The sequence below is a fragment of the Balaenoptera physalus genome (genome assembly GCF_965194825.1).
Source record: "Balaenoptera physalus genome assembly, chromosome: 5".
Taxonomy (NCBI): Eukaryota; Metazoa; Chordata; class Mammalia; order Artiodactyla; family Balaenopteridae; genus Balaenoptera; species Balaenoptera physalus.
The window spans coordinates 61,732,009-61,746,982 of record NC_138884.1 but is presented as its reverse complement, the minus strand read 5'-3'; positions in this window follow the sequence as shown (position 1 = coordinate 61,746,982).

The window sequence follows — 14,974 nt, the reverse complement described above, 5'->3', positions numbered from 1 at the left end:
TTCTCAGCTATTGACAAACGCAACTCATGCTCCTCAGTAACATAACTCATTACACACACTGGTTGTTAATTGGGGGCTCTACGTCCCATAGGTTACCGTGGTTTAGAATTTTTACGTCAACTATAGTTTAAAAAGTACCTCTTAAAAAAGATTCTAATTTCCCTACCATTTCTCCCCACCTCCTTTTACGATCACTGAGAAGGACAAATTGGCAAGAACATTGTGTATCTGACATTTTAATCTTTTGGGAGCTGTGTTAAAAAGTGCCAATTTTCTTCTCACTTCTGCAGACTGAGAATGTAATTAATGTGCTTTCTATTATATTGTATTCATGTAGAAAGTATTCCATTATGATACAAACTTAAATACCTTTTACATTAATAAGATTTTTGCTGGTAATCTTTGGTATTCAGGTGTTAACTATTGAATGAAAAAGAAGACATTAATTTTTGTAACTGAAAAAATATTTTTTCCCCTAAGTGGAGTCTTGTTGATTTTGTAATTATTAATTCTTTCATGAATTTTAACTAGTACATTTCATATGGCCTTATATTTTCCATAAGGAACTTTGAGATAAAGAGAACGCATTGCAAATAAGAGACAAGCGTGACTGGGCTTTGAGATTTGAAGTAGAGCAAAACTGAGGGGAAAGGAGGAAAGAAGAAAGGGATTTTAAGAAAAAGACAATATTAGAAGAAAATATTGGAGACAAAGTTGGGAATAAACTAAATGACCAGCGACATCAGCTTCTGGCTTGTTATAGGCGTAAGTTGTAATGAGATAAGGTCAAGCATGGACACATTTAAATGACCCACATTTTCCTTATCCATTCATCTGTTTATGGACACTTGAGTTGCTTCCACATTTTAACTACTGTGAATAATGCTGTTATGAACGTGGGTGTAAAAATATCATTTTGAGACACTGCTTTCAATTCTTTTGACTATAAACACATAAGTGAAATTGTTGGATCACATGGTAACTTTATTTTTAATATTTTTAGGAACTGCCATACTGTTTTTCAAAGCAGCTGTACCATTTTACATTCCCACCAGTGGTGCACAAGGGTGCACTCTACATGCATTCTACATCCTTGCCAACGCTTGTTTTCTGTTCTTTTGAATGTGGCTATCTTATTTGGTGTGAAGTGATTTATCATTGTGGTTTTGATTTGCATTTCTCTTATAATTAGTGATGCTGAGCATCTTTCATGTGCTTATTAGCCATTCATATGTCTTCTTTGGAGAAATGTCTATTCAGGTCCTTTGCCCATTTTAAAATCACAGGGTTTTTTTGTTGTTGTTGTTGAGTTTTAGGAGATCTCTATGTATTATGGATATTAATCTGTTAGTCTGACTTGCAAATGTTTTCTCCCATTCTTTAGATTACCTTTTACTATGTTAATAGTGTCATTTCTTCCATAAAATTTTTAAATTTTCATGAAGTCCAACTTGTCTATTTTTTCTTTTGTTACCTGTGCCTTTGGTGTCATATCCAAGAAATTATTACCATTTCCAATGTTGTAATGCTCTTGTCCCATGTTTTCTTCTAAGAGTTCTATTGTTTTAGGTCTTACATTTAAGTCCTCATCCATTTTGAGTTAATTTTGGTAAATGGTGTTAGATAAGGGTCCAACTTCATTGGCTTGTGGATATCTTGTTTTCACAGCACCATTCATTTAAATACTGTTTTTTCCCGTGGAATGGTCTTGGCACACTTGTCAAAAATCATTTTACCACATATGGAAAGATTTTATTTCTGGACTCTATTCCATTGGTCTATGTGTCTTTCTTTATGTCAGTACTACCTTGTTTTTATTACTGTAGCTTTGTAGATAGATTTGAAATCAGGAAGTGTCAGTCCTCCAGTTTTGTTCTTTGTTGCCAAGAATATTTTGGTTATTTAGGGTAACTTTAAGATTCCATATAAATTTTAGGATGTATTTTTCTATTTCTGCAAAAAAAAATGTCATTGGGATTGTGATAGGGATTGTATTAATTATGTAGATCACTTTGGGTAATAGTGATATTTTAATATCTTACAATATGCTATTGTAAGGCAATCTGGCTCTAGAAACCATGTTCTTAATTACTGTGCTATACTATGTCCCTATGTTAAATATTGGAATTATCTTAGCATATGAGCTGATAGAAGACTGAAGCCCTGTATTATGCTTCCTCATTTCTGCTCTTCACACAGTGGTTGGCAAAGACTGGTTCCTGCCTTAACCTCCTCCTCATGTATAGAGCATTGGTATCACATTCTACTAAAGTCAAAAGCTAGGGCTAACTAGAAAAAAGTCTCAAGGCCCTTTTCTGCTCTTTAGTGGGAAAGATAGTATTTTTAATCGCCATGTAGTCATTTAGAGATGGCACATAAAAGGTTTCCATATTTATGACTCTTTGAAAACCAGCAGTTTTGATGTGACATTAATGAAAAAGCTAACATTGAAGAAACTGTGTGCTATGTAGTAAAACTCTTGGGCTGTTTCTGCTTTTTTGAGACATTGCCTAGAAAATGGGTTTTAAATAGTAAAGAGTATTTTTGTAAATTAATTTTAACAGTTTTTTTCATTGAGTTATAACTGACATACAATATCATATTAGTTTCAGGTGTACATCATAGTGATTCATTATTTATATACATTTTGAAATGGTCACCAGGACAAGTCTAGTTATTATCTGTCACCATGCAGAGTTATTACAATATTGACTATATTCCCTATGCTGTACATTATATACCTGGCCCTCCACCTGTAGCTTCTTTACTTTATAACTGCAAGTTTGTAACTCTTAATCCCCTTCACCTATTTCACCTTCCCTGCAACAACCCTTCTCTCTGGCAACCACTTATTTTTCTTCTGTGTCTATGAGTCTCTTTCTGTTTTGTTTGTTCACTTGTTTTGTTTTTTAGATTCCACATATGAGATTGTATAGTATTTGTCTTTCTCTTTTTGATATTTCACTTAACATGATACCCTCTAGATACATCTATGTTGTCCCAAATGATGAGGTTTCATTCTTTTTCATGGCTGTATAATATTCAATTGTATATGTATACCACATGTTTTTCATCCATTCATCTATCAATGGATACTTACGTTGTTTCCATATCTTGGCTATTGCAGATAATGCTGCAATGAACATAGGGGTGCATATATCATTTCCAGTTATTGTAATTATTTTCTTTGTATTAAAAACTCATAAGTAGAAATGCAAGATTGTTCTATTTTTAACTTTTTGAGGAAACTATATATGGTTTTCTGTATGGGCTGCACCAATTTATGTTCTCACCAACAGTGAATGAGGGTTCCCATTTATTTGGTAGATTTCACCTGTGAACCCATCTGGTCCCAGAATTTTGTTTGTTGGAAATTTTTTAAATTACGGATTCAATTTCATTACTAGTAATCAGTCTATTCAGATTTTCTATTTCTTCATTTAGTCTTGGAAGATTTTATGCTTCCAGGAATTTATCCATTTCTTCTAGGTTGTCCAATTTGTTGACATATAATTGTTAGTAGTATCTCTAATGATCCTTTGTATTTTTGTGATATCAATTTTAACTTCTTTTTCATTCATGATTTTATTTATTTAGGCCCTTTCTCTTTGTTTCTTGATGAGTCTGGCTAAAGTTTTATCAGTTTATCTTTTCAATGGACCAGCTCTTAGTTTCATTGATCTTTTCTATTTTTCTGTTCTCTATTTCATTATTTCCACTCTGATCTTTATCATCCCCTCCCTTCTGCTAGCTTTGGGCTTTGTTTGTTCTTATTTTTCTAATTCCTTTAGATGATAGGTTGGGTTGTTTATTTGAGATTTTTGTTTCTTGAGGTAGGTCTATATCACTATATAAGAATCTATATATAAAGCAGTCTGTTTTAAGTTGGTAGTCACTTAATTTTGAACACATTCTAAAAGTACTACATTTTTATCCCACCACATTTTATTTCATATTTTACATCCTATTATTTTATGTATTCCTCAACTATTTATTTTAGTCACAGTTGACTTTACTGCTTTTGTCTTTTAATCCTCATACTAGCTTTATAAATGGTTGAACCACTACCTTTACTTCATGTATGCGTTTACCAGTGAGATTTTTTTCCTTTGATATATTTTCTTATTTCTAGTTATGACCTTTTCTTTTCTGTTTAAAGAAGTCCCTTTAACATTTCTTGTAAGGCCAGTTTAGTGGTGATGAACTCCTTTAGTTTTTACTTGTCTGGGAAACTTTCTCTCTCCTTCAATTCTCAATGATAACTTTGCCAGATAGAGTATTCTAGGTTGTAAGCTGTTTTTCCTTTCAACACTTTGAATATGTCATGTTTCTTTCTTCTGGCCTGCAAACTTTCTGCTGAAAAATTCTGCTGATAGTCTTATGGGGGTTCTCTTATACATTTTCTCTTGCTGCTTTAAAAATTTTCTCTTTATCATTAACTTCTGGTGTTTTAATTATAATGTGTCTTGATGTGGATCACTTTGGGTTCATCTTGTTTGGGACTGTCTATGCTTCCTGGATGTCTGTTTTCTTACCCTGATTAGAAAAGTTTTCAGCCATTATTTCTTCAAATAAGTTTTTTTCCCCTTTTTCATTTTCATCTCCTTCTGGGACCCCTATAATGAGAATGGTACTATATTTGATGTTGTTTCAGAGGTCCCTTAAGCTATCATTTTAAAATCCTTTTTTCTCTTTGCTGTTCTGATAGGGTGATTTCCACTACCCTGTCTTCCAAATTGCTGATCTCTTCTGAATAATCTAATCTGCTGTTGATTCCCTCATTTTTCACTTAAGTTATTGTATTCTTCCACTTTGACTTATCCTTTCTTATATCTTCTAACTCTTTGTTGAAGTGCTCACTGTGTTCCACTTATTCTTCTCCTGAGTTTGGTGAGCATTTTTATGACCACTATTTTGAATTCTTTATCAAGTAGATTTATTCATATTTGTATCATTAAGGTCTTGTTCTTAGATATCATCTTGTTCTTTTATTTGGAACATATTTCTGTTTCCTTATTTTGTTTGGCTCTCTGTGTTTGTTTCTATGTATTAGGAAATACTGCTACCTCTCTGTCTTGAAGGACTAGCCTTATGTAGGTGATGATCCCTCTTGTTCAACCATCCCCTAATTCTTAATTGTCTCTCAAATCTTTGTGTTGTCTATAATACCTGATTTATTCTTGACATGCCTCTGTTGTTGAGGGTGTGCTGAGACCTGTCAGTGTTTGAAGGGGTGGAATCTCATTTAGCACCTAGTTTCAGGCTGATTGGATGCCAGACTGTCAGACAGCAGTTTTTAAAGTATGTAGATAAACACAGTCATGTGGGACTGCAATTGTATTCCTGCTGGCCTCCAGACTAGGAGATCTTTAAATGTTTCCTGGTGACAAGTGCTAAAACTGGGGCTCCTGATGAGTGTATAAGTTCCTTTCTGGGGAGCTTCGTTGAGCTATAGCAAGGCCAAGTGTGTGCAAGGATCGTTTCTCCCTGATTACTAAATATATGGGAAACCTGAAGCCAGTCCCTCAGGGTAAAGTTCCAGACTAAGTAAATAGGCCTTTTTCATGGGAAGACTGGGGTTGTTTCAGTCTGCTCTCTGTGTCATTCCCTGGGTATGGTAGCCTGTCAAGAACTGTCTTTCCAATTGTTACAGCCCCATGGAGCTCAGGAATGTCAGCTGATCAAGGGGTGTCCCCTGTGTTGATTGCATGTACCTGCTTGCTTTACATATGGATGGATAATTGTAAAGGGAAACGTCTTATTTAAATTGTTAAGATTTATAGAACACTCTGAGAATCTTAAGAAGGAGCAGGGAAATAATTCTACGTGGACAAATTAAAGAAAATAAAATATTCTATGGGTATTTAAAACAGAAAAATGTAGACTGTATGTGTTAATTTCTATATATTCTCAAATATAAGTTTTATAGCTTAATAGAAAATTAAACGTATAGAATATCAAGAAAGGAAATACATGTGATTTTAGTCAATTCTGGGGAATACATTGGAATGAAGATACAGTGTTGAAATAAAGTGGCAAATTCGTATCCTTTAATGTTTAGTTTCCTCCTATTTAAATATAATGATTTGTTCACATGTTTTTCTTTCCTGATGGGAACTCGAGATTCGTTCCTAGCACTGGGGTGACTCTGAAATGTGATGTGCATTGCCTTCAGAGACTCCTGTGGGATTTGACCCAAATTTATCCTCTGTGAGACTTTGCTTGCCATTGCACAATGGCTTAGTCTTTTTCTTTTCTCCGTCTGACCTCCTCACTTCTTGACTAGTATTTCCTTGGATTATATCTTAACATGTAATATTCACAAATATCCTATACTCAGGGTCTGCTCCTAAACTATGGAACATGTAGATGTCAGGCTTTTCTTTAGAATGAGCTAATTGGAATAAGGCAGTTAGCCTTGGGAATTACACCCCACTTCTCCCCATTGCTGGAATTTTGAGCTGGTTCTAGGTAGATAATGCAACGTGGCATGTAGGTATCTAAAACTTCAGTGTGTAATGGTTGAACTCCTAGTTTTCTGCTCTAAAAAGCTCACAAAAATGCTAACTCAAAATTTTTAATACTTTCTAATTCTTCCATATCTGTGTCTCATATCACATCTCAGGTTGAGAAACTACAAATTTACCCAACTTTGGTCATAAGCAATCAAATTATAAACAGAAAGGAACTAAATATATCGATGTCTGAAATGTAGTACGTATATAAAATTCTTAGGGGTATTAATCTGTGGACAGATCAAAAGAACAAGCAAAAAGGAACATATTCTAGATGAGATTAACTGAAACTAAGAAAAATGCCAGATCTTCATCTATTAGAAACTGGCCTGTCAACAAGTACATCCTTTGGAATTAGAAATGAAAAATCATCTATATCAGAATTAAAATAGTGGTTGGTAGTTTGGCTATTGAAACAAAGCAGGTGCATTCCATGCTTAAAATACAAGAAGAAAAGCAAAAATGACAAATAATAAGCAATAAAAAGGAAAGCAATCGGGAACATGATATGATACATAATTTAGAAAAATGAATACTAAAATGACCAAGAAACCAAAAATCAAAATTAATGAGGAGCAATAATATATTAAGTACTATTTGGATACCGCCAGTTTCTCTCTGGGGAGATTTATGTTTTCTGAGTAAAGGTAGCCTTAAAAAAATGAAATCAGATTCAAATTCGTCCTTTTCCCAGCTGCTGCTTTTTCATGACAGGCTGAGGCAGAAAACACTAAAAATGTCTGTTGGTAGCATTTTGAAAAAGGTATAGTCTCTCTCAAAATATAAAGGTAACTTCAGAAGACATTTTCTCCAGCTATATCGTGATATTACTGACGTATATCATGTCCTTTTAAGGTGTACAATGTGATGACTTGATACACATATAGATTGCGAAGTGATTGACACAGTAAGGTTACTTAGCAGTTTGATCCTATCACATAATCATCATTTTGTGTGTGTGTTAACATTGAAGTTCTACTCTCTTAACAAGTATATAATACAGTGCTGTTAATCATAGTCACCATGCTATACATTAGATCCCCAGAACTTATTCATCTTATAAGTGGAAGTTCATACATTTTGACCAGCATCTCCCCATCCCACACTGCACCCCCCACCCCTGCCCCAGCCTCTGGCAATCACCATTCTACTCTACTTCCATGAGTTTGGCTTTTTTAGATTCCACAAGTGAATGATTTGAATATTTTTCCATGAACCTGGTAAACTCGTTTATTGTTTCCTATTCTCCATGCATCTCTTCTCCTAGCTGCAGGTCCCAGATTAGATATAACCTCTCCTGGGAAGCATTTCCTGACTTCTCAAAACTCCTCTATTACTTTCACATGAGATTGTGATTTCTCATTTAGTTATTTGTATCTCCTAATAAACTATAAGTGCCACCATGGTCTGTGGCTCTAGCGCTGAGCACAGGGTCTGGTACACAGCAGTGTATTTAATAAATCGATGACTTATGTTGCCACATCAGGATGTATAGTGCAATTTTGAACACTACAGAGAGAAGTCTTGCCTATTTGGTAAACTCACTTTGGATTGTCAGTATGGGTTTTGTTGTGGAAGGGAGAGCAAAAGAGGCTGGCAGGATCAAGGGTTCATTTGTTAGTTGATGCACCAGCAGAGTGCCCCTCCAAGGTGGCTTGGCAGAGCAAGCCTTTAAATCAGCACACATGTCCATTCCCTGGGTGTCATGTCTGCTCCATCCCCATGCAAATCAGGAGTATAGGAAGACCATGATACCTGCATCTCCATAACTTTCCTTTGCTTATAAGTTGATTCTGATTAAGGCTCAAAATAGATGAGAAAAATGTCTCCTGTGTGTGGAATGGATAAGGCCTACTCCCTTAGTAAGGGAGTAAGCTACCTGCTCAGAATGGCACAAAATCTCATCTTTTATGTTTCATGGGTTTCTTCACCATGCCTCTGTGCCTTTGTGCATTCTGTGATCCTTTTGCTTAGATTATCTTTACTCCCTTTTGTTACCTGTCATGCTCCTCTTCATCCTCCAAGACTCAGTTTACTTGTTTGTTTTTTGGAATTTCCCTAAACCCCCATGAAGTTTGAAACTCTCTTCTGTTTTCCTCTCACTACTTTATTCACATACCTTACCTTATGGTATTCACTGTATTGTCCGCTTCTGTTAACTACACTGTGAACTTACTTAAGGCAGGAGAATGTCTTTTACTTTTTTCTTGCTCCATCCGTATAAATACCTCAATAAAATGTTCATTGATATATGTGTAGATTCAAAATCACCAGTAAGACTAATAAGAAAGGGACTTCCCTGGAGGTCCAGTGGTTAAGACTTCGCCTTCCAATGCAGGGGGTGTGGGTTCGATCCCTGGTCAGGGAGCTAAGATCCCACATACCTCGGGGCCAAAAAAACAAAACATAAAACAGAAGCAATATTGTAACAAATTCAATAAAGACTTTAAAAATCATCCACCTCAAAAAAAAAAAAGAAAAAAAGAAAAAAAAGAAAGACTAATAAGAAAATGCAGAACTATAGGGGATTGTAGAGACATCTACTTGAATTCCATGACTTTGTATTAAAACCTATGGCTATAAGAACCTCTTCTTAAACATTTGGACCTAATTATTTTTATAATATAAGAGGTATTGGGGAAAATTGAGAATGAGAAAAATATGTCAATACTCATTTGACTAATAAAAATTTGAAGGGATTTTTAAAATAGTGAACTTCTGAAGGAATGTGTAGCATAAATTATGACTGCAGGCAATAAATATAAAATAAACAAATGAACTTGATACCTGTCATATTTCAGACAGATATTTCACTTCCTTTTACTGGGGAAGTCAGAACTTCTCTACTGCATTTCAATTATGCATTTAAGTACTACAGTAGAATAAAATTGTGACCCGAAAATTGGCCTGCTGAAACTGGCATCAACTACTTCAAGTGGTTGCTTTGAAATATCAAAAGATAACCCTTATATGGGATGAATGCTTAACTGTTTCAAATATTACCATTCAGTAGCCATTAGCTGAGCAGAATTCAAGGCAAAGAAATAAAATGAGCATGACATGCACTCATGACCTAGTGAAGAGAGAAATAAACCAGAAGTTATAATTCAGTGATCTAGGTACTTGACACAGAGGGTGAGGTGACTACTGTGCTTTGGAGGAATATGTTGGTGTTTACTTCCACTCCTCCTCTGTCCTCTCACATGACTGTAGAAGTTGTAACCTAATTTTTTCTTCTCCCATTACTACACCACACCTGCTATTCAAATTCTTAATCTACCATTTACTAGCTTCATGATCTTGGACAAGTAACTTAATTCTTATATTCCTCATTTATTAAATAACTTAAATTATTTAAATTTATTAAATACTTAAGTTGTAGTTGCCTTTTTTTTAAACATCTTTATTAGAGTATAATTGCTTTACAGTGGTGTCAGTTTCTGCTTTATAACAAAGTGAATCAGTTATACATATACATATATCCCCATATCTCTTCCCTCTTGCGTCTCCCTCCCTCCCACCCTCCCTATCCCACCCCTCTATGTGGTCACAAAGCACCAAGCTGATCTCCCTGTGCTATGTGGCTGTTTCCCACTAGCTATCTATTTTACATTTGGTAGTGTATATATGTCCATGCCACTCTCTCACTTTGTCCCAGCTTACCCTTCCCCCTCCCCGTATCCTCAAGTCCATGCTGTAGTAGGTCTGCATCTTTATTCCCGTCTTGCCCCTAGGTTCTTCTGACCATATTCTTTTTTTTTTTTCTTAGATTCCATATATATGTGTTAGCATACTGTATTTGTTTTTCTCTTTCTGACTTCCTTCACTCTGTATGACAGTCTCTAGGTATATCCACCTCACTACAAATAACTCAGTTTCATTCCTTTTTATGGCTGAGTAATATTCCATTGTATATATGTGCCACATCTTCTTTATCCATTCATCTGTTGATGGACACTTAGGTTGCTTCCATGTCCTGGCTATTGTAAATAGAGCTGCAATGAACATTTTGGTACATGACTTTTTGAATTATGGTTTTGTCAGGGTATATGCCCAGTAGTGGGATTGCTGGGTGCCTCATTTATTAAATAAGAAAGCTTCTTCATTAAATAAAGATGATGATCTCTGTCTTGCAATGTTGCCATAATATTAAGTGAAATATTGTATTTAAAACACTTAGTATAGTTCCTAGCATAGAGAATTTCTCAACAATTTTTATTTTTTTCTGACCCTTTTTATCTTTTTCACTGCTGGGATTCAGAAGGAAATTTATTTATATGCTTACAATATGGTTTGCATCGGAAAACACTCTATGATCGCTTTCATCTTCCTGTTTAATCCACTCCTTGAAGCCATGAGTAACTCCAGGGCAGGGATTGTGGTTTTACTCATTATTGCAGTCACAGAGCCTAGTACTGTGTCAGTACAAGTGCTCAGTAATTTGTTCAGGGATTGGACAACACCTAAATTCTATTTGTTTTTAAAATAGTAATGAAAGCTGAGCAAAACTGAGGATGATATAATGTAAGCAATATAAAATCTATATTATTTCCATTTCTGATTCTTCCAATTATAGTATACAGACAAAAATTATTGCAGATAATTGCCATCAAGTCAGAATCAATGTCAGCACACAGTGGCAAGACAATCTCTGATTTCATTTGATTTAATCAACAACAAAATTACCGGAGATGATCTGATCCTAGAAGCTTTGGTGCAGTGATATAAAGTAAAATCAATTTAATTTCCAGAAACTAGGTCAAGAAGAAGAAAAAAACATTTCTGATGAGGAAGTGCAATAAAAGAGACAATAATAATGGCTTTATGATCAAAATGGGTAACGCAGTCTTTCTTCAGATATTCTAAATCACTTTTTTTTCAAGTTTTTACCAGCTTTATGGAGATATAATTGATATTTAACATTGTGAAAGTTTAAGGTATACAATGTGATGATTTTTTTAAAACATCTTTATTGGAGTATAATTGTTTTACAGTGGTGTGTTAGTTTCTCCTGTATAACAAAGTGAATCAGCTATACGTATACATATATCTCCATATCCCCTCCCTCTTCCGTCTACCGCCCACCCTCCCTATCCCACCACTCTAGGTGAACACAAAGCACCGAGCTGATCGCCCTGAGCTATGAGGCTGCTTTCCACTAGCTATCTATTTTGCATTTGGTAGTGTGTATATGTCTGTGCCACTCTCTCACTTCGTCCCAACTTACCCTTCCCCCCTCCCCATGTCCTTAAGTCCATTCTCTACATCTGTGTCTTTATATCTGTCCTGCCCCCATGCTCTTCAGAACCTTTTTTCTTTTTAGATTCCATATATATGTGTTAGCATACAGTATTTGTTTTTCTCTTTCTGACTTACTTCAGTCTGTATAACAGACTCTATGTTCATGCACCTCACTATAAATAACTCAATTTCGTTTCTTTTTATGGCTGAGTAATATTCCATTGTATATAAGTGCCACATCTTCTTTATCCATTCATCTGTTGATGGACATTTAGGTTGCTTCCATGTCCTGGCTATTGTAAATAGAGCTGCAATGAACATTGTGGTACATGATTCTTTTTGAATTATGGTTTTATCAGGGTATATGCCCAGTAGTGGGATTGCTGGGTTGTATGGTAGTTCTATTTTTAGTTTTTTAAGGAACCTCTATACTGTTCTCCTTAGTGGCTGTATCAATTTACATTCCTACCAACAGTGCAAGAGGGTTCCCTTTTCTCCACCTCCTCTCCAGCATTTATTGTTTGTAAATTTTTTGATGATGGCCACTCTGACTGGTGTGAGGTGATACCTCATTGCAGTTTTGATTTGCGTTTCTCTAATGATTAGTGATGTTGAGCATCCTTTCATGTGTTTGTTGGCAATCTGTATATCTTTGTTGGAGAAACGTCTATTTACGTCTTCTGCCCATTTTTGGATTGGGTTTTTTGTTTTTGTGATACTGAGCTGCATGAGCTGCTTGTATATTTTGGAGATTAATCCTTTGTCAGTTGCTTCATTTGCAAATATTTTCTCCCATTCTGAGGGTTGACTTTTTGTCTTGCTTATAGTTTCCTTTAGTTTCATTAGTTCCCATACATTTTTGTTTTTATTTCCATTTCTCTAGGAATTGGCTGAAAAAGGATCTTGCTGTGATTTATGTCAAAGAGTTTTCTGCCTATGTTTTCCTCTAAGAGTTTTATAGTGCCTGGCCTTACATTTCGGTCTTTAATCCATTTTGAGTTTATTTTTGTGTATGGTGTTAGAGAGTGTTCTAATTTCATTCTTTTACATGTAGCTGTCCAGTTTTCCCAGCACCACTTATTGAAGAGGCTGTCTTTTCTCCATTGTATATTCTTGCCTCCTTTGTCAAAGATAAGGTGGGTTTATAAGATAAGATAAGATAATATGTGTGTGGGTTTATCTCTGGGCTTTGTATCCTGTTCCATTGATCTATATTTCTGTTTTTGTGCCAGTACCATACTGTCTTGATACTGTACCATACTGTAGCTTTGTAGTATAGTCTGAAGTCAGGGACCCTGATTCCTCCAGCTCCATTTTTCTTTCTCAAGATTGCTTTTGCTATTTGGGGTCTTTTGTGTTTCCATACAAACTGTGAAAGTTTTTGTTCTAGTTCTGTGAAAAATGCCATTGGTACTTTGATAGGGATTGCACTGAATCTGTAGATTACTTTGGGTAGTATAGTCATTTTCACAATGTTGATTCTTCCAGTCTAAGAATATGGTATATCTCTCCATCTGTTTGTATCATGTTTAATTTCTTTCATCAGTGTCTTATAGCTTTCTGCATACAGGTCTTTAGTCTCCTTAAGTAGGTTTATTCCTAGGTATTTTATTCTTTTTGTTGCAGTGGTATATGGGAGTGTTTCCTTAATTTCTCTTTCAGATTTTTCATCATTAGTGTATAGGAATGCAAGAGATTTCTGTGCATTAATTTTGTATCCTGCTACTTTACCAAATTCATTGTTTAGTTCTAGTAGTTTTCTGGTAGCATCTTTAGGATTCTCTATGTATAGTATCATGTCATCTGCAAACAGTGACAGTTTTACTTCTTTTTTTCCAATTTGTATTCCTTTTATTTCTTCTTCTTCTCTGATTGCCATGGCTAGGACTTCCAAAACTATGCTGAATAATAGTGGTGAGAGTGGACATCCTTGTCTTCTTCATGATCTTGGTGGAAACGGTTTCAGGTTTTTACCGTTGAGAATGATGTTGGCTGTGGGTTTGTCATATATGGCCTTTATTATGTTGAGGTAAGTTCCCTCTATGCCTACTTTCTGGAGGGTTTTTATCATAAATGGGTGTTGAATTTTGTCAAAAGTTTTTCTGCATCTATTGAGATGATCATATGGTTTTTCTCCTTCAATTTTTTAATATAGTTTATCACATTGATTGATTTGCTTATATTGAAGAATCCTTGCATTCCTGGGATAAACCCCACTTGATCATTGTGTATGATCCGTTTAATGTGCTGCTGGATTCTGTTTGCTAGTATTTTGTGAAGGATTTTTCCATATATGTTCATCAGTGATATTGGCCTGTAGTTTTCTTTTTTTGTGACATATTTTTCTGGTTTGGGTATCAGGGTGATGGTGGTCTCATAGAATGAGTTTGGGAGTGTTCCTCCCTCTGCTATATTTTGGAAGAGTTTGAGAAAGATAGGTGTTAGCTCTTTTTTAAATGTTTGATAGAATTCTCCTGTGAAGCCATCTGGTCCTGGACTTTTGTTTGTTGGAAGATTTTAAATCAGAGTTTCAATTTCAGTGCTTGTGATTGGTCTGTTTATATTTTCTATTCCTTCCTTGTTCAGTATGGGAAGGTTGTGCTTGTGTAAGAATTTGTCCATTTCTTCCAGGTTGTCCATTTTATTGGCATATAGTTGCTTGTAGCAATCTCTCATCATCCTTTGTATTTCTGCAGTGTCAGTTGTTACTTCTCCTTTTTCATTTCTAATTCTATTGATTTGAGTCTTCTCCCTTTTTTTCTTGATGAGTCTGGCTAATGGTTTATCAATTTTTTTTATCTTCTCAAAGAACCAGCTTTTAGTTTTATTGATCTTTTCTATCATTTCCTTCATTTCTTTTTCATTTATTTCTGATGTAATATTTATGATTTCTTTCCTTCTGCTAACTTTGGGGGATTTTTGTTCTTCTTTAATTGCTTTAGGTGTAAGGTTAGGTTGTTTATTTGAGATGTTTCTTGTCTCTTGAGGTAGGATTGTATTGCTATAAACTTCGCTCTTAGAACTGCTTTTCCTGCATCCCATAGGTTTTGGGTTGTCATGTTTTCATTGTCGTTCGTTTCTAAGTATTTTTTGATTTCCTCTTTGATTTCTTCAGTGATGTCTTGGTTATTTAGGAGCAAATTGTTTAGCTTCCATGTGTTTGAATTTTTTACAGTTTTTTTCCTGTAATTGATATCTAGTCTCATAGCGTTATGGTC